Below are 18,451 nucleotides of genomic sequence, written 5' to 3'. Positions count from 1 at the left end.
TAATTCAAGTGAGAAGTGATGGAGGCCTAGGCTGAGGCTCTGAGAAAATGGAGTAACAAGTGTCTAGCATGTTACATTTCTTCTCTTTCTATTAAGCCCCACAGCATTGAAAAAGAAACTCCACATGCCCCAGTGACTGACTGGGAAAAAACCTCTCTCTACAATAGACAAATTACAAAGAAGTATTCTTTCATTATGTCCACAGGGGAAATAGTCATTCTATTATGCACCTTTTGTTGTTACCCAAGGATGTTATTTCTAATAAATGTTGATACAAATGCATTTTTGTTTTGATTTAATATGTTCAAGTTTACAGTAATGAGTTTTATAACTTATCTTAGAAGAGGCTCCAGGTAAAATGGTGGAGTAGAGTCTACTGGCTTGTGATTAGGTCCAGGAGAAGAGTGGGTTCGAGCATAAATGGGGTCTACTCAAGAATGAGAAAAAGCTTCAGAACTTTGTGGAGGCCATGCTAGAATGGCCGTCTTTTCCCAGCCCTGGAAACATATATACAAGTAACACTAGACAGGCGGTGTGTGTGTGTGTGTGTGTGTGTGTGTGTGTGTGTGTGTGTGTGTGTGTGTTTGTGTGTGTGTGAATGTAACGTAATTAATGAAAAAAGAGCCTATGAATTTGAAAGAGGGCAAGGAAGGGTTTGTGCAAGGGTTTGGAGGGAGGAAAGAGAAGGGTGAAATTATATTATGATCTAAAAATTGAAAAAAATCTCTCTGAAACAAAATAATGAGATGAACACATATGTACTGGGGGAGAATTTTAAAAAATTATTAAGATTTTGCTTCAATACAAAAAATGCAGAGAAAAAAGATAAGTGAGCTATCAACTGAAAAACCAAAATGGATACAGCTTCTGGAATTGTGCTCCTGCAGGAGCCTCGTGGCCCTGGTGAACAAGACACTAGCAGTTCAGCCCTCGGGATAAGACCACAGCCCTCACAGGCTTGGAATACAGTCACAGGTTTGCCGGAGATAGCGATTTCTCTGAAGGTCAGTTCAGCAGTAGAGAGGAATATGCCAGTTCTTGGTACTCTAGGCTGTGGCCAGGCACCCTCTTGACAGAAGACCTTCAAACTGTTTAAAACTGAGCTACCTTAGGAGATTGAGAACAGCCACAATTCAGGGACCTTGAATTTCACTTTCCAAAAGTCCCAGGAGGAGAGAAGACCCTGGCATTTTTAGAAAGTGACAGGACCAAGTTGGAAAGTGCGGGCCGCAGCATGCTTGGCTCAGGCAGTGGAGAGTAAGTAGTCTTGTGCTTGGATGCCAAGAGCATCAAAGGATGTAGATGGGCTCTCCACCCTTCAGATCTCAGTGCTGTGACTGCTTCATACTTTTGGGAGACACTAACAAGCCTGAGCACCAGCCACCCCACAATGTATGATCTGAGGAATCTCTGAAGGGTGAGGGAACCTGCCCACCTACAGACTGTGATGCTAAGTATGTCCAGTGGTGGTCCCTAGTAAGCAAAGAAGAGATGCTAATAAAGTGAAGATGGCTTGGCAGACATCAGGTATCTATCCAGTACAGAGTCAGCACTAACAAAAGCAAAAGAAGTGTTCATAAATTCAAAGGTGGCAGTGTTTGTTCTCATTTTTGGTGGTAACAAGTAAAAGAGGGATACTCATCTAGTGGGTAGAGTAAGGGATGTGCTTACCCATCCAGCAATGCATAGAGCAGTCCTCACAAAGAATGACCTGGTCCCAAATGTCAGTAGAACTGAGGCTGAAAAATGTTGCCTCAAGAAAGTGTTCAATGGCAGTCTTCAAATCACCATGGGATTGTGGATGGTTTGTACTGAGTCTCACTCTGAATTATAGTACCGGCAAACACTGGATTTGAGCACTCACTGAAATCCATATGCTTCTTGTGACCACAATGACAAGTCTGGAATTTAAGTGAAATGTACATTGATCACTAACTCCCAATTTCATTGCTTCTGAGGTGAAAGAAATCAGTCTGCCTAAGGAATACACACATGTTGGCGTGGGGCAGGGGGACTATGAGAAGTTTTGTTTGTGGTATAGAGGACAAACACAAACAGCTAGAAGCTGATACAAATCCCTCTCACATCACTGGATGGGAAGCTGAGCTGCCTGGATGATGAACCCAAATAGACTTTGGGTCAAATATCAGCATAATGGTTGCCCTGAGAAGCTGACACTTCGAAAGGCAGACATCTCGATTCCCAACACTGTCAGTCAAAGAGACAGGAAAAAATGTTATAAAGAGAGTTTTGTGTTGTCATATGTCAGCCAGATTTGAAAATCAGTGGCTCGCTCTCTTATGAATGCAGGAAGCCACCCTTCCAAGCAGAGAAGTCGTGTGACCAGGAGACCCTGGGAAAGGCAGTAAGCTATGCCATGGCTTTTAGAAGTGAGGATGTTATAACTCATCAATAAATAGCAAGAATAAATAAAGAACACACACACACGTCCTATACAGTAGCTACAAACACAATAGAAATAACTTTAAAGCATCTTCAAAATTTTCAATAATTCAGGTATGTTAACAACTTTAATTTTAGACAAAGATAGTTTTATGCTTAGATTTCTAAACTTCATGATATCTAATTTCAAAATCATGTAGAAACTAATTTTTCCTAAGGCATCAGATGAGGTATGATATGAACAGTAATTTTCCATTTTATTTGGGAGTCTCACTAAACAGATTTTATGTTACACCAAACATCTGGCATAATAGTCAACCAATCAATGAAGTAATAGTAAGATAATTATATATAATATGGCAATAACAAGAAGGTGCAGAATGTCTCCCCCATCAAAAATTAGGATCAAATAAATTATTTATATATTGCAAAACATTCCTTTAGTCTTCGCTTAGATATCCAAGGCTCACAATTACATTAATCATAAGCTTTCCTCCTCGGGCCTGCTGGGACACTGATATTAACCTTTATATGACTTTGTTTGATTTCATTTTTTCTCAGTCACTGTCACTGAATACAAGCTTCTTCTGCACACACATCCATACCCCAACGGCTCCACCATCATTATGCCTTCAGATTCACAAGAATGAATATTTAGGAACACAATTAGCTGTAACGAATTTATCAATAAGAGAGGAGGACTCTACACCAGCAGTAACACCGCCTGCATTCATAAAGATGGGACGGTTCTTACCGATACTCCACATGTAGATAAACAGACTCCCAGCAAGGCATCAGCTCCTCAGTCCCACACCATTCTCTCAAAGCCTTCTAGATTCTTCCTTCTGGATCACCCATAAATCCGTTTCAGTTGACAGGAAAGTAATCATCTCCCCAAGCTCATGGATCACGGTAGGTAACTAAGCTTTCATCCTAGAGCAGGGGTTCTCAAGGAGTCTCCTGACCCTTTCACAGGAGTCACCTATCAGATATCCTGCATACCAGATATTTACGTGACGATTCATAACAGTAGCAAAAATAAATGTATGTTTGGGGGTCACTACAACATAAGGAACTGTAGAGTCCCAGAGTTAGGAAGTTTGAGAAGCACTGCACTAGAGTCTCTTCTGGAATCAATTCAGAATCATTGCCACCCCACCAAGCACCATCCTCAGAAAACCCAGGCAGGAAATCCCATGAGAAACATTACCTGACAATAATCTCTAAGAATAGGAGGATTTTTTTGTTTGTTTTACGAGACAGGGTTTCTTTGTATTGTTTTGGAGGCTGTTGTCCAGCCCAGCCTCGAACTCACAGAGATCCACCTGTCTCTGCCTACTGAGTGCTTGGATTAAAGGCGTGTGCCACCACTGCCCAGCAGAATAGGATTTAAAAGATCATGTTAGGAAGAAGCCAGCAGAACCCAACCAACCTTTATTATGTATAATACATCCCTTTATTCATTTATTAGTCTATCTTACTTTTTACACATTTCAATAAGGTACATGTAAGGGGTTGGCAGCCTCTCAAGTCAGCATAGAACTCATCCAGGAGATTTATTACCTGGGGGGGAGACAAGTGGTGGGGGTGGCTGGTGCTCCCTGGATTGGATAAAGGCAGACAGCAAGCAGCAAGCAAGCAGGTGTGGATTTTGTTTTGTTTTCTCGAGTGGGTTTTTAAGGAGAAAAGGGGGAGTCTGTGCTAGGGTGAGGTGGTAAATCCTGGTTGAACGTGTTAGTCAAATAATGAACTTCAGTTGTTGGACCTTGTCAGGAACGAGTCGGTGTCCAAATAAGGGAATGGACCTTGTAATGTAATATAACGGTTTTTAGCAAGGGAGATAGAAGGAAAAAGGACAAAACTTGTTGGCAATGTTTGGGCCTGCTAGAGAACCCTTCAGTACAGTCATCAATGCCTTTCTCCCGAGAAAAGCTTGTAAGTTTCTACCTCCCTACCCACCCCCATTTTACAGAGGAAAATGTGCTCCAGCTCTTAGTTACTGGTAGATCTAGGATAAGCATGGAGGTCATCATACTCTAGGACCCTAATTTAATTATATTTAAAATTAAGAATAAAGATAAAAGCTGGGTGTCATTGCACATGCCTGTAATCCAAGTACTTGGGAGGTAGAGACAGAAGGATCAAAAGTTCAAAGCCAGCCTTCAGTTACACAAGAGGTTTGAGGTCACAATGGATTGTCTGGAACATATCATTTTGCTTTTCTCTCCTTGAAACTTACCAATTCTTACTTAAATGCTTAGAAACAATCAGAGACACTCTGAAAAGCTCAAGGCCTTTACAGCTAAAGTCCACCTTCAGTTTCAGGTGGGGCTCACACTAGACTCATGACAAAGGCTTGCACATTTTCTGCAAACACTTTCCTCAGGCAGGCCCAGTTCCCACACCACAGTGTTGCAAGCACTGTGGGGAGAGGATAAGGTGACACTCATCAAGGGGGAGCCTGCTCCCTTCAGACTCAGTGCTGACCTGGAAAAGCTCCCTGAGCAGTAAGTCATTCCTTCCCCATTCCCAACTGTGTGCATCATCTTACTACCCAGCAGCAAAACACAAATAATTAAAAACTATCCAAAATCCCATAGCAATATAAAACGTTTATGGATAAAGTAACCTTCCTACACATATAGGTTTAAATATTACGATACTACTTGAATATCGATAAACAACATTTTGGCTGAGAGGGGAATGGAGACCAGAGCTTTGCACACGGCTGAGGATGTACTCCACCACTGAACGACATCCTCAGACTTCCTCTCCTTTCTCCTTTTCCATTCTCCTTCTCCTCCACCTCTTGAGATACTAGGACAGGGTGTTACCATCCACGCAGCAGCTCAGGCTGGCCTCAAACAGATGATCCTGACTCAGCCTCCCAAATACTGGAGTTGCAGGGATGTGCTGCCAATCCTGGCTCCAAACTACTTCAAATCTATACACATTGTGGTGTAAAAGTTCTTTAAGGCAAATCAAGCTCTGAGATGTCTGTATGTAACTGCAGGAGATCATGAGTTCCACAAACACCAACTAGACAAGGGTGGGTTTCTTTTCAGCAACTTAGTGTCACAGGTAAAGTTTGTCTCCACTTGCAATGTTGACTTTCAAAGCTAATGTAGTCTTCTCTTTCTTTAAAAGTAGTTTCACTCCTAGAAAACATTATGTATCAAAAAGACGTTCACATATGAAACATATTTCAGTTCTAAGATAGAATCTAATTTTGAATGAACAGAGGTGTGACAGGATCCCAGAAAGTTGCACAATATTTTATGCAGAATTGTCACATGTACCATAGATCTTACAGGACTGTGGGCCAAGTTACAGGTCCCAGTTCTGATCCTATGCTCAAGAAGTAAGTACTGGCCAGAGAAACAGAGCTAATAGGAAGTATGCAGATATGGATAGGGACATTAAGGTGATTTAGTGTAATTAATTAGTTTGCACAATTATGGAGGCTGAGAACTCTAGACTACCCATGGTATAGAATGTTGTAATTCTTATCCAAGTCTGAATCCAAAGGCAGAAGGTCAGTGGCCTCGCCATAGGACAGTCACACCAAAAAGCGTTTTCTATTCAGTCTTTTACCCAATCTTTCTAGTAAGCTCTGTCCTCATTAGGGATTACAACCTGCTGTATTCAAATGGTGACTGAATATAGAAATATCTTAAAGATATGCCCCCAAATAATGTTTAAACAAATATCTTAGCATCCCAAGGCCTTGTCAAGTTTTCACACAGGTTACCATCATAATGCATTATGTGATCCTGCATACTTCACATAGTTATGACCTATGTGCACGTGGGAGAGAACTCAACCACTACCTGGGTGTCTATCATTAGGAGGGTGTAAGGCTCCAGCCTTAACCTTGGGGTGTTAGAGAAGTCCTTCAGCAAACCATGCTGGTGTCTGTGTCATGAAACTGCTTCCCTAACTAAAATCATTCTGAGGACTCAAATAGGCTATGTTTCCTATATCTTGAAAAATTAAATTAAGGCAAACAAATATGTAATGGAGATGGAATAAATCCCATGAGTTTGAAAAAATAAGACAGTGGCCCTCAAATGGCAAATAACAATGTGTTTATTTTTTATTATAATGACATACAGCATTTAATAATCTGGAAAGATAAAACTATCCTAATTCATTTTCATCAGGATTTTTGCTTTCAATGGAATTGATTTCTATAAACTCAGCAGGTTTGAAAATTAATTAGACATATCTATCATCCTGTCTGGTCACAAATGTTCTGATTATTAGGATTCTGCTCAGTTGACAATAAGAAGGAAGGATCAGCTTTGAAAGACTTGTGTGTGACGATGGGCACCTAGCCCTCATATTGTAGCAACAGGAATAGTTGCTAGACAATCTTTGTATTTTTTAAGGTCTCTGGAAAATTTCACTTGACTTGGCAAAGTTTTCAGAATCTCTATAAAAATAAATGAAATGAAGGAAATGCAATTAAATATAAGAACTAGGAAATCTTAAAACAAACAAGCAAAAAACCTGTAATGACAAATAACTATTCAGGAAGTCCACTAACACCTGGATAACACTGGGAGATTTCTTTTTTAAAGTGCCACACACCAAAGCTAAATGAGAAGAAACTAAAAACTGCAATAGTCTATATCTCTAACGATATTGGTATACCAATAAAAGAGGCTAAAAAGGATAAATTATACACACATTCATTAAAAACTTTCAGCAATTTAGAAAACTAAAAGGGTTTATCAGCTCTGATAACACTAAAAGCATATACATCCCCCTGTCTCACATCATACTCAAAGTGAATAGTGAATGTCCTTCCCTAAGATCAAAAGCAACAAAACAACATTTTCTCTTCTCATTCCTAGTCAGCATTATACTGAACACCCTAGATTATAAAATAAGAAAAGGAAATAAAAACCAGCAGATGGAAAGAGATGAAGCCAAAGCCGAGCGTGAGCGTTGGTGGCGCATGCCTTTAATCCCAGCACTCAGGAGGCAGAGTCAGGTGATCTCTGTGAGTTTGAGGCCAGCTTGGTCTACAGAGCAAGTTCCAGGACAGTCTCCAAAACAATACAGAGAAACCCTGTCTCGAAAAACCAAAAAAAAAACCCCCAAAAACCAAAAACCAAAACAAAACAAAAAACAAAGAGATGAAGCCAATTAACTCTAAATACAAGTAATTATTACCATACATGTAACAATGAAGAATCTATGAGGGAGGACCTATCAGAACTAATAAATGAATTTATAAGGTTGTAAGACACAAGGCCAATAGGAGACTTGTTTCTTTACACCAAAACTAAAAAGTAGAAAAATAGAGTTTAAAAATATTACTAATCCTTTTCATAAACGAGAAGATTCAGGAGTCTCAGGTATCAATTCCTTCTAACTTTATGTAGTCAGTGTGACCTAGTCAATACACAGGCAACTCTTCTGCAGACATCAACAAACTGTTTCTGAAGTCTCACAGGAAGCCAACATCAACAGTCAGTATTAAAGAACAAACTTGTGTCAATTGCTGCTCTTGATCAGCTCAGGTCTGGGCAGCCATGTTGGTGAGACTTGGCAGGTGTAGCTTCTGCCATTGATAGGAGACACATTCTCACAACAAGCTCCTGGAGCCTTAGAGTCTTTCTACTCCGTCTTCAGCCATGATCCCTGAGCCCAGAGGCCATGAGTTTGACAAGGAACATGGATGGGTACATGGGAAAGTTTGAAGGGAGTAAAGTGAAGGGAGAATATGCAAATATATTATGTCAAAAAATAAAATAAAATTTTAAAACAGCAAAATCAGAGAGTACCTTCTATTTGACTTCAGGACTTATTATAAAAACCTATAATAATCAAGATATTAGAGTGTCAGAAAAGGATCTGGATACCGAGATAGAGAGAATAAACAAGAGAGTCCAGAGATAGTCTTTTTAGTCAGTGATACTAAACAGTTAGACATTATCTTGCAGAACCATAAAACAACAGTAACGACAACAAAAACTAGATACAGGCATTACATGTCTTAACAAAAATCGACTGAAGCAAAAACAAAACAAAACACAACACGCCTTTAATCCCAGCACTCGGGAGGCAGAAGCAGGCAGACCTCTGTGAGTTTGAGGCCGGCCTCAACTGCAGAGTAAGTTCCAGGACAATACAGAGAAACCTGCCTCGAAAACAAAAAACAATCGACTGAAATACACCATAGACATAAATATAAACCACAAAGCTACAAAACTTCTCAAAGAAGCACAGGATAAAATCTAACTGACCTTGATCTTGGCAATGACTTTTTAGATACAACAGTAGAAGCATGATCCATGAAAGCAAATTGACAAGTTGAACTTCATTAAAATTGAAAGTGCTTGTGCTTGGAGCTGGAGTGATGGCTCAATGGTTAAGAGCACTTCTTCGTTTTCTCCTTCTCCTTCTCCTTTTTTTTTACTTTTTTTATTAATTTATTGTTTACATTCCAATTTCAGTTCCCCCCCTTCCTCTCCTCCCAATTCCTCCACTTTCTCCCCCACCTCCCATCTGCTCCTCAGAGAGGGTAACACCTCCTTCAGGAAGTCTACTAAGTCTGTCCCATCATCTCATTGAGGCAGGACCAAGGCACCTCTCCACCCATCACACCCCTGTGTCTAGGCTGGGCAAGGTGTCTCTCCATATAGAACGGGCTCCACTAAGTCAGTTTGTACATTAGTGTTAGATCTTGGATCCACTGCCAGTGGCCTCATATATTGTCCCAGTCACATCATTGTCACCTATATTAAGGGAGTCTAGATTGGTCTTATGCAGGTTCCCCATTTGTTAGACTGAAGTCAGTGATCTCTCACTAGCTGGGGTCAAAAAGCTCTTGCTCTTAAGGACATACTAAGTTTGGTTCCCAGTGCCAGATGGGAGGTAGCAATCATCTGTAACTGTAGATTCAGGGGACCTGACACCTTCTTCTGACCTCAACAGGCACCAGGTACACACATGGTGCACATACATGCAGACAAAACACTCATACACATACAATTAAATAACTAAATCTAAAAAAATAATTGCAGATGCTGTTTGTGACTTAGAGTCACATAGTGGAGAAGGGACGCTGGGTATGGGGTCTGATAAGGCTGCGTACGGATCCTCAAGGAAGCCCAGCACTCCCTGGCCGAAACAGTCCTGGGTATCGAAATAGAACTATATGAAACACCTGCTGGCCTCGTGTGGCTGTTACTAGCCCCAGGAAAGGGTTCCCTTTGAAGGAGGAGCTTTAATACTTCAAAGATCTCTTCTGGAAGATAACCCAGTAGCATCACCTAAGGAACATTCCATTACCAAGATTTGTCATCCTAATGCAGTTGGTCTTGGAGGGCAATGCTGGGAAATGTCTGAAGGTCAGAGGTCACACAGCACTGCAGATCTGTTGTGTTGGTGTGGCCTCTAAGGGCTCTTAACCCAGATGATGCATTAGCAACTGATGTTACAGCAGAGACCAACAGAGTCCAAGCCCTAGGAAAGTTGTGAGTTATGCTTGCTGGATACCATGAAAAACAGATTCTGTGTGTGTGTGTGTGTGTGTGTGTGTGTGTGTGTGTGTGTGTGTGTGTGTGTGTATGCATATATCAGAAGAAAATACCAGCATTGGCAGATCTTTGGTGATTAAGTGCACCTGAGAAATGTATGCCTTCTTCCCGTGCATTGGCAAAGAGCAAGGGGAGGCTAGAAGTATTTGAGTTGGAAAGAAAGGTTTAAGGGCTCTTTAAGAATATTGAAAATTTTCTTTGATTTTATTCATTTCCCTTAGCATGGCTACTTAAGGCTCTGTGAGGGAGGGCAGTTGTCAATTTCATTTTATAGTGCGGGAAGAAGTAGTTTTATCTTCATTTTAAGGGCCCCTTTCCCATTTTTCTGGTGTTCTTACTGCATTTATTAAAGCTGTTGGCTTGTTCTTTAGAATATACTCTGACTAAGAAAGAGGCTTGGATGCGCTTAGACAGACAAGCTCTGCACTATTTGAAAATGGGAGTATTAAACAAACACCACAGCCCTCACAAACTGTATTTGTGCCTTTGCCATCAGGTGTAGGCTCGTCCCTTTCAAAACAGCTTGTGATCATTCCACACACACAACTTATCTGGGAACTTTTATAAAGCCCAAGGTTTCAGCAAGTGCTTGTTTGCTATTCTAAAGAGCATGCCTTGTGCTTTGCAAAAGACAGTTGAGAGAACAAAAAGGACTGGTACCCAAAGATAATCATGAACTCTGAAAGCTCAACAGCAAGAAAAAATTCAATTGAAAAATGGTCAAAAGCTCTGAGCAGACACCAAACCAGAAGGTATACAGATAACAGACAAGAGTATGAAAATATGCTCAGTGTCCTATGCCATAGGTAACCTGTAAATTAACAGAGAACTAAGACACCCGTGTGAGAGCTGAGGAAGCTCGAGTAAATGTGTGGTGTCAAGAACCCTAATGCCTCAGACCCGTGGGCGTGACAAACAAACAACAAAAACTTGCCCAGGTAACTCAGAGGCACAGAGAAGCCTCCTGGCCAGAGTATGAAAGTCCACAGTGTTTGTACAAACTGTCAACCACACTGCACCTGAGACTGCTCTGCTACAGAGACTTCCTACTGAGATGAGTTGAACCTGCTGCTCCTTGATGACCCTGCATACCATAAGCCCACCTCCTTATTCAGCCGTAAATAATAACCCTGCTTCCTCCATTCAGATGTTCTCAATTAGCAGGCTGAGGCTCTGGGCTGCAGTTGGTGCTGTCCTCAACTCTACATCTTGATCAGTTGTGGTTTTCTATAATGGTCTCCATCTGTTGCTAAAAGACATTTCCTTGGTGAGAAGTGTACACTTTTATGTGGGTCTAAGGACAAATGTTTAGAACATAGTTATTAGGGATTATGGCTGGTTTAGTAAAGTGGCTCTCCTCTAAGATCCATGACCTTGCTAATTCTGAGTAGTTGGCTAGCTTTCCGATACTAAGCATGATTTCCCTCTTGTTGAATGGGTCTTAAGCCTATTTAGAGAGCTGTTGGTTACTGCCAAGGTATGAGTGCCACTACCGCACCCTTAGGGTTATTGTGACATGCTGGTCATCGTGGTTCTTAGACATCATAGCTGGGCTGGACTATCAGTTGCTTCCCTCCTTTGGCAGCTTGCATCAAGCCTTCTGGCACCATGAGTCTTCAGGGAGGGGTCATTTGGGTCTAGCTCAGGTCCTCTGAATCCTGTGTCTGATATGCGTGGTGTCTTCAGCAATGGGGACTTAACCTCCCACCTCCCCCATGGAGAAAAAAGGGCAATAGCCTATAATGCTTTGGGAGTCTCTTGGACAACCCCTGACTTTTAGCTCAAAGTGGGGCAAAAATAAGTCCACTCCTGCCCAAGATCTTTTCCAACTTATCCCCCTCCCAAATGCCAGGGTGGACTTTATTCTTCCATACTTTTAAATGTATCTCAGTTTCTCTTAAATAAAAGCATACCGTATCTTCTGGTCAAAACTTGGTAAATTTTTAATGTTAGCAATGTTTTAATGTTTCCTGTTAATTACTGCCCCTCATTCATTCAGTGGCTGTACATCACTTCATGATTTGGATGATCCAATTGACCTGGTCAGCCTCTGATGGCCATTTATGCTATTTATAATTTTCACTGCCACAAATAATTGACTGCTAATGATTCATCTCGATTTTCTGATAACTCTGAGCGTGTCTAGAATGAGGAGATGGAGAGGTCTCCCAGAAACCAGCTCTTCCTAACACTAAGGAAACTTGTGCCACACTCTCTATGACCCTAAGACAATAGGGCTGCATCAGAAGGGACAATTGACTGCAAGTTCAGAACACTGTGTCCCTTGAAGTGTCCTCTCACCAGCCCCCAAGCTCTCACTCATTCTCTAGACTCCCCAAGGACGGTAAGAGCTCACGGTAACATCAGCAGGTTCTATTAATACCACACAGAGGCCAAGACATTGTAGGCAGTGAAGGCAGGCTGGGAGGTAATACATCATTGTGACTACAGGGAACACGAGCTACAGGGAGGGAGGTGGAGGATTACAAGGAGTAGTGAGGAGTCTTTGACAGGACCGATGCTCTACAAGTGAAGTTGGAAGAGAAGCAGAGAATGGCTCCGGGTATTATTGTAGGTCTCCATTTTTCCTTCCCCCTGCTGTGGCCAACAGGAAACCCAAGTTGCACATTAAAACTGACTATTTGAAAGTTAGTAATCTTTATGCTTAAATTACTTTGGTGTTCAGTGCAGCCAGTGATGTGTTTAATGTGCATTAACTAGAGCATGGAGTGATGTGCTGAAAACTCAGGAGAAGAATGCCAGAGTCGCTAGAACATCTAAGTGCATACACTCAGAAGTAAAGAAAAAAACAGGCATAATGGCCTGCTCATAACTATTAAAAGGAATAACTTGGCATTTGGAAGTATAGCAGTGCCAGAGTGCTTGCTTAGTGTGTGTGAGGCCCTAGGTTCAATTCTCAGTATGGAGAGAAAAAATTCTTTTAAAGAGGCTAGACAGAGCTCAAAGTGACAAATGAGGTGACCGTATCTATGAACTGCAGAAGCATTTGGCTGTTCCCTGCAGCAGAGGCTACATGACTCCACCAATTCATTTAAAACAGAAAAACAAAGTATCTAGGATACTTTTCTTAGGAACATTTCAACCCTGCAAGTGTAGATGTTCAAACCTGAATATTGGAGAAGACAGAACCTTAGCAACATGCTACCATGTCCCTATGGAAGTATCACTGGAGCCTGAACCCCCCCCCTCTTCCTGCCCAGTCACAGGGGCAATGCCAGGGAAGGGAGATCACCTGAAGTTTCCCAAGGAGACCAGCGCCTCACAAGCTCCCAGTGCTCCTCTGGCTCTGGCACACGGGTTGCTCAGGCCAGGTGAAAGCAGGCACAGTGCCTAGGGTGAACCCTGGAGTTAGGTGTCAACTGACATGCTTCAGTCTGAGGAAAACCACCATATCCCTCAGCAACCAGAGGCCTGCATCATAATAAAAACTATGCACGCACAGTCAGGCGGGTGGACATACTCTTCATATGCACAGGCATCATATAGTTAGGAAGGCCCACAACCAAAGAAAGCACGGAGCCCCTTGCCCACATAGTTTCAAGAGGCGAGAGGGCAGCAAAGTCCTAACTGAAGTGCACAGAGCCCTTCTAATGTGAGGGCTGTGTGTCTCTGCCTCCGTGGAGCGTTCATGACGCAGGCCCAGGGTGTGACTATTCCAGGAATGGTCTCTCCTTGAGAGCAGAGTGACTGTAACTACCCAGCTAATGACTCCTTTAGAATCTCAGGTAATATTGGTTGCTTCTGGGAGGGCAATTTTAATGCAGAGAGGAGGGTCATTCATTAAAAAGGAACGCTCTTCCTTCTTACAAACGTTACATGAGAAAAGGGGCTTCTTTTTTCTCTTTTTTTGTTTTTATTTTTAAATTTAAATTAGAAACAAGGTTGCTTCGCATGTCAATTCCAGGTCCCTCTCCCTTTCCCTCCTCTCCTCCCACGTCCTCCCACCAATCCCTCCAATATCCCCTCATTTCTAAAGGGCACAACACAGAATTGAATGGACCACTTTCTCTAAAAGAACAGAGCCCCATGTAAAATTCAATAAGCAAATAAAAAAGTCTCATAGTCTACACATAAACAAGATTCAAGGGTATAACTCAATGTTCTTCTGTTTCCTAGCATGACCGTTTTTAGGACTAGAAAAGATCAAACTACCCAATTCACCCAGTCTGCTTATTCACTTCCTGCCATTCCACTTGCTCCACAGGGTAAGCTGCCGTGATGTTCAGTGATCACTAACTGGCCTTCACAGTGGAGGGAGTGTTTGTGATTTTAAAAAAAGGCATCTTCTTGTACCATTAAGATATTTCTACCAAGAGTTAACATGTTAACCTCATCCTGCTGTTATCTCTAACTGCTTCAAGAAAGTCCCTCAATCTGCTGCAAAATTTTACATTGGATTCTCAATTGTAAAGAGATTTTTAAAAAGCAAAGAAAATATGCAGACAATGTAGTGAAGTATGAAAACTGTATATAGTTGGGGAAAGAGGGAAGGAGGGAGGGGGGAAGATCTGCTTTTCATATGCTAGTAAAAAGACTTGAACTAAAGGATGAGATTAAACAGACCATGCTCAGTGAGCCTGTGTCAGACAGAAACCCCAGCCATCAGGAACCAGGACAACACATGGGTGGATTGCAGCTCCTCCCATAATGCAACAGCATAGAGTCTAAAGAGCACTTTCACCATCCCAGGAAATCTACCATTGGATGAACAGCAAGAGTGAGTTGGCCAAGATGACTTAATGACAAATCGGATGTTTCTACTAAAAAAAAATCTCACCAACCAATTTATTCAGAATAAGAGCTCACATTCCTAAGCATAAGAAAATGGGTTTTCTTGGTGACCATGTGACATGCAGCACATTATGACATCTTTCCGGTAATCTCCCTGAGGCTAGGAACTGCATCTTGCTCTTTAAAGCATCATCCACATTTAAGGAACATGACAGAATAAGCACAATTTTTACCTAGAAGCTCTTAGGTGAATCTATTGGTCAGGCCAGATAAGAGACTTTCCCTGCCACGGAGGCACGGCAAGTACATTTATTTCTTCACGACATCACCCAAAGCAGCCAGATGTCCTTCGACCCTTCCTTCCCCTCCCACCTTCTCCAGACAGCAGCTAATGACATTAGCTTTTAGTTTAGTGTCAAGAAAAAGACCATTGTCTGCATATGTTGGCACTGAACACCAAACAATGCTGGGAAAGGTTCTGCGTCTTTTCTTTTTAAGAAAACCGTTTCCTTTTATGCGGAAAGGGGTATATTTCCTATTTTGTGTTCATACATACTTTGTGCTTCCAAGGCTGTCTGAACACAGCTCTGTGGGGGGAAAGTCTGCTGGAGGCTGCTTTTCACCATTCTTTGCTTTAGCTGTGCAATGGATGGCAGCAGAAGGGTACTAGGAGGTCACGCATCATCTCCGGAGACATGGGAAGTCAGATCTTTGCCTAGGTTTTTTTTTGTCTAGGTTTCTTGATAACAATTTTTCTTCTTCCTCCCCCTCTCCCCTTTCTTCCTTGGTGGTCTGCCGTCCTTTTTTTTTTTTTTTCTTTTGTCATACACTACAGATTTGGGTTCATTCAGTCAAGGCTTTGCTATTGGCTTCCCAGAATGTGTTTTTTAAAAAAAGAAAAAAAATTAGATAGACAGGATGTTTAGTTTTCCACCAGGAAGATAGGCAGTGATTTTAACACGCATTTTCATGGGAAAATAACCCACAAGACCTCCACGTTGTTTTCTAAGTCATTTTCAAATCCCACTTAGACATCGGGCCGGTGCCTAAAGCCCCAAGGAACATATTGGCCTTAGAGAACCTGATGAGCTCAACCACCCACGAAAGCTTTCCGCTTGAAAACTTGTGGTGAGCCCTAGGCCTTTTGAAACTCACTAAGGTAAAATGAGTAGGCTCTGAGAGTACTTTCTCTCACTCAAGCTAAGGACAAGAACTAGACTGGAACGAGTTAAAACAAAAAATTTCCGTAGTCAACTAAGCAGGAAGGAAGGGAGTCTGGCGGGAGAAAGGAATGTCAGGGCATCCCTCAGAGACTTAAAAGACACCTCATCTCTGGGTACCCAGGAGAGCCTTGATGGCTGCCACGCCTTCCCAGCGCTGCCACTGCGGCTCACTGCGGAGCCGTTAGCCTTCCAGCAACCTCTGTCCTGCCTGGCTTTCCCTGCTGCCCCTGATGCAGTCTATCCTCCCACCCCAGTGCCCCCAGTCTGCTGCTGTCTGTATGGGCGCGCCGCGGGGCATCCATCACTCGGGAGCCTTTGACGTACACAGGCGCGCTCCCAGACAGGCTGGGTCTCCTAGTTCTCCCTCCCGCCGCGCCCGCCCCATCGCGGGGCAGCATTGACATCACGCCCACACGTAGAGGGTGACGCGAGCGCCCCCCACCTACGCTCCCGTGGTCCAGGCGGCACCTCCAGAGCTGGTGACTCAGCTCCCCCCTCTCCGCCCCCGCGCGTGGCGCCTGAGGTTCCCGCACGCCCACGGAGACGTTTCTTGCATCTGCGGTGGGGGGCTGGCTGCCCCAGTCAAGTTCATCCCGGTATTCTGTAATCTTCCCGGGTGGATCAGAGGAGTCCCAGCCACGCGGGAGAAAGTACTCCAATTCTAGAGCCGGTTCGGTGGAGAAAAGTCCACCAAGAGAAGATGGTGGGCTGTGGCCCCATTTCTTCTCTTGGCCTTAAATTAGAGATCTCGGTAGTAGTAGTAGATGCCATCATCATCATCATCATCATCATCATCATCATCACCACCATCAATCATCATCATTGTTACTGGGGAAGGTCTCTCTCCCAAGAACCCTGCACTCTGAGATGCGCTTCGCTGCGCCAGGCGCATAGTGGACGCTCAATAGGGTTTTGCTGAATGGAGGTGCAGTGTAAGAGAAGCGTGAATTCTTACAAAGGGCCACAGCCCGCTTCCCTGATCGCAACCTTTTGGCGAGGACACACAGAGGCTACTCGGGGGTTTGGGGTCGGGGTGGGGGATTATGGAAGAGTTTGAAAATTCACGGGGTTTCTGTTAGCCTCCCATAGAGTTGCCTGCGGTTCCCTATGCTTCTCCACCACCAGCACATCTGCAGAGGGATCCCCGCAGAAAAGTTGAGCCAGAGGCTGCAGTGATGGCATGGTGACGGCAGGCGCTCCTGATAGCCTGTTCTGAATATTCTCTCCCGGCCTTCCTGAAGCACCCCCCACCCCAAGTAAAGAAGCCTGGAAATGCCTGCAGGAGCAGCCCTGAATGCTTGCTGTCGCCCATCCACCTGCCCCGGAATCCCTAACATAGGGCGCCTTTGACTTGGCTCAGTCCAGTGAACCGGGAGTCATCCCACTGCCTCCGTGGGATTTCCTCCTTCCCTCCCCAAAACAGTAGCCCAGTGGACAGCCTTCCACACCTGCAGCCGCTTTCCCGGGGCCAGAGCCGGCAAAGTTGAGCTAGTGCGCTTCTTCAAGGCTGCAAAAAGTTCCCTGGCTGCAACGCTCAGTCTCCCGGTTCAGAAGGGGAATCTAGTAGAGAGAGATCTCTTGGCAAGATTGCGGGGCACTCCTTACTCACCGTTCCAGCCGCGGGGACCCCTGCCCTGAGCGGTGTCTGCACTGCAGCCTTCGCCGCGCGCGGGCACCCCTCTGCTGGCTGCCCGGGGCCGCCTCGCTCTGCCACTCTCTCTTGCAGCACGCGCAGTGGTGACTCCTTTGAGCGAGTCGGCGGCGAGAGGAGGGGCAGGAAAGTGGCTCCGGGCTGCCACGCTGCGGTCCTCCTCCGCCTCCTTCTCCCCTTGGTGCTGCAGTGGCGGGCGGCGGCGTGGCGAGAGTACAAGCGATGCGCAGGGAGGGAGTTACGGCGTGCGGGGGAGGAGGGCGCTGTGCAAGGCTGGGCGAGCTCTGGGGGTGTGATGCGGAGGCGCTGCTGAGGTGCGGGTCCCGGGAAGTGGGTGCGGTGGTAGGGCTGGCTCCTACCACCAAGTGGCAGGTGCTTTTTGGAGAAGTCAGGGCTCAGTTTGTAGCCAAGGAAAAGAGAAAGGCGCCAGTGCTGAATTAGTCACCATGCGTGACTGTGCCTTGCTCACTTGGCCGCCCTTTGGGCCGCTTCCCGCAAAGCACAAGGAAATTGTTGATTGCTGGAGGCCAGTGTTCGGGGAGGGAAGATTTGTGGTCGGTTTCTGGGCTTGGAACTGGTTAATTTTGACGTGGCTTTCTGTAAGTCAGCAAGCAGGAGTAGCTAGCTGATCATTCCCTTCCTCAGTCTCTGTGCTGAAAACTTGGGGCGCAGTGGAAACAACTTCGCGCGCAGAATGTGTGCCTGTGTGTCCCCAAACCAGGGAGGGACAGGCAGCAGGCTGGACTGAGGGAACTGCTTAACATTTTAAAAATAAAGAAAAGAGAAAGCCGTGAGAATATTGCTGTGTTCCCAGGAACTCCTTTTTCCTGTGGAGGCTGAGAAACCCCAACCTCAGGCTCACCTAAGCT

The 18,451-nt window shown here is 44.1% G+C and overlaps 1 protein-coding gene across 1 annotated transcript in view; it reads right to left on the bottom strand.

Annotated features, from left to right (window-relative positions):
* Sv2c (synaptic vesicle glycoprotein 2C) overlaps positions 1-17,970 on the bottom strand; it is a 178,420-nt gene extending 160,450 nt beyond the window's left edge. The window contains exon 1 of the mRNA XM_040728894.1: positions 17,541-17,970. The gene's annotated coding sequence lies outside the window, so the exon portion shown is untranslated. The remainder of the gene's footprint in view (positions 1-17,540) is intronic.
* Between the last annotated feature and the right edge of the window lie 481 nt (positions 17,971-18,451).

This window comes from Mesocricetus auratus, unplaced genomic scaffold (genome assembly GCF_017639785.1).
Source record: "Mesocricetus auratus isolate SY011 unplaced genomic scaffold, BCM_Maur_2.0 Super-Scaffold_100020, whole genome shotgun sequence".
Lineage (NCBI taxonomy): Eukaryota > Metazoa > Chordata > Mammalia > Rodentia > Cricetidae > Mesocricetus > Mesocricetus auratus.
This window is presented reverse-complemented; position numbering and strand designations above follow the sequence as displayed.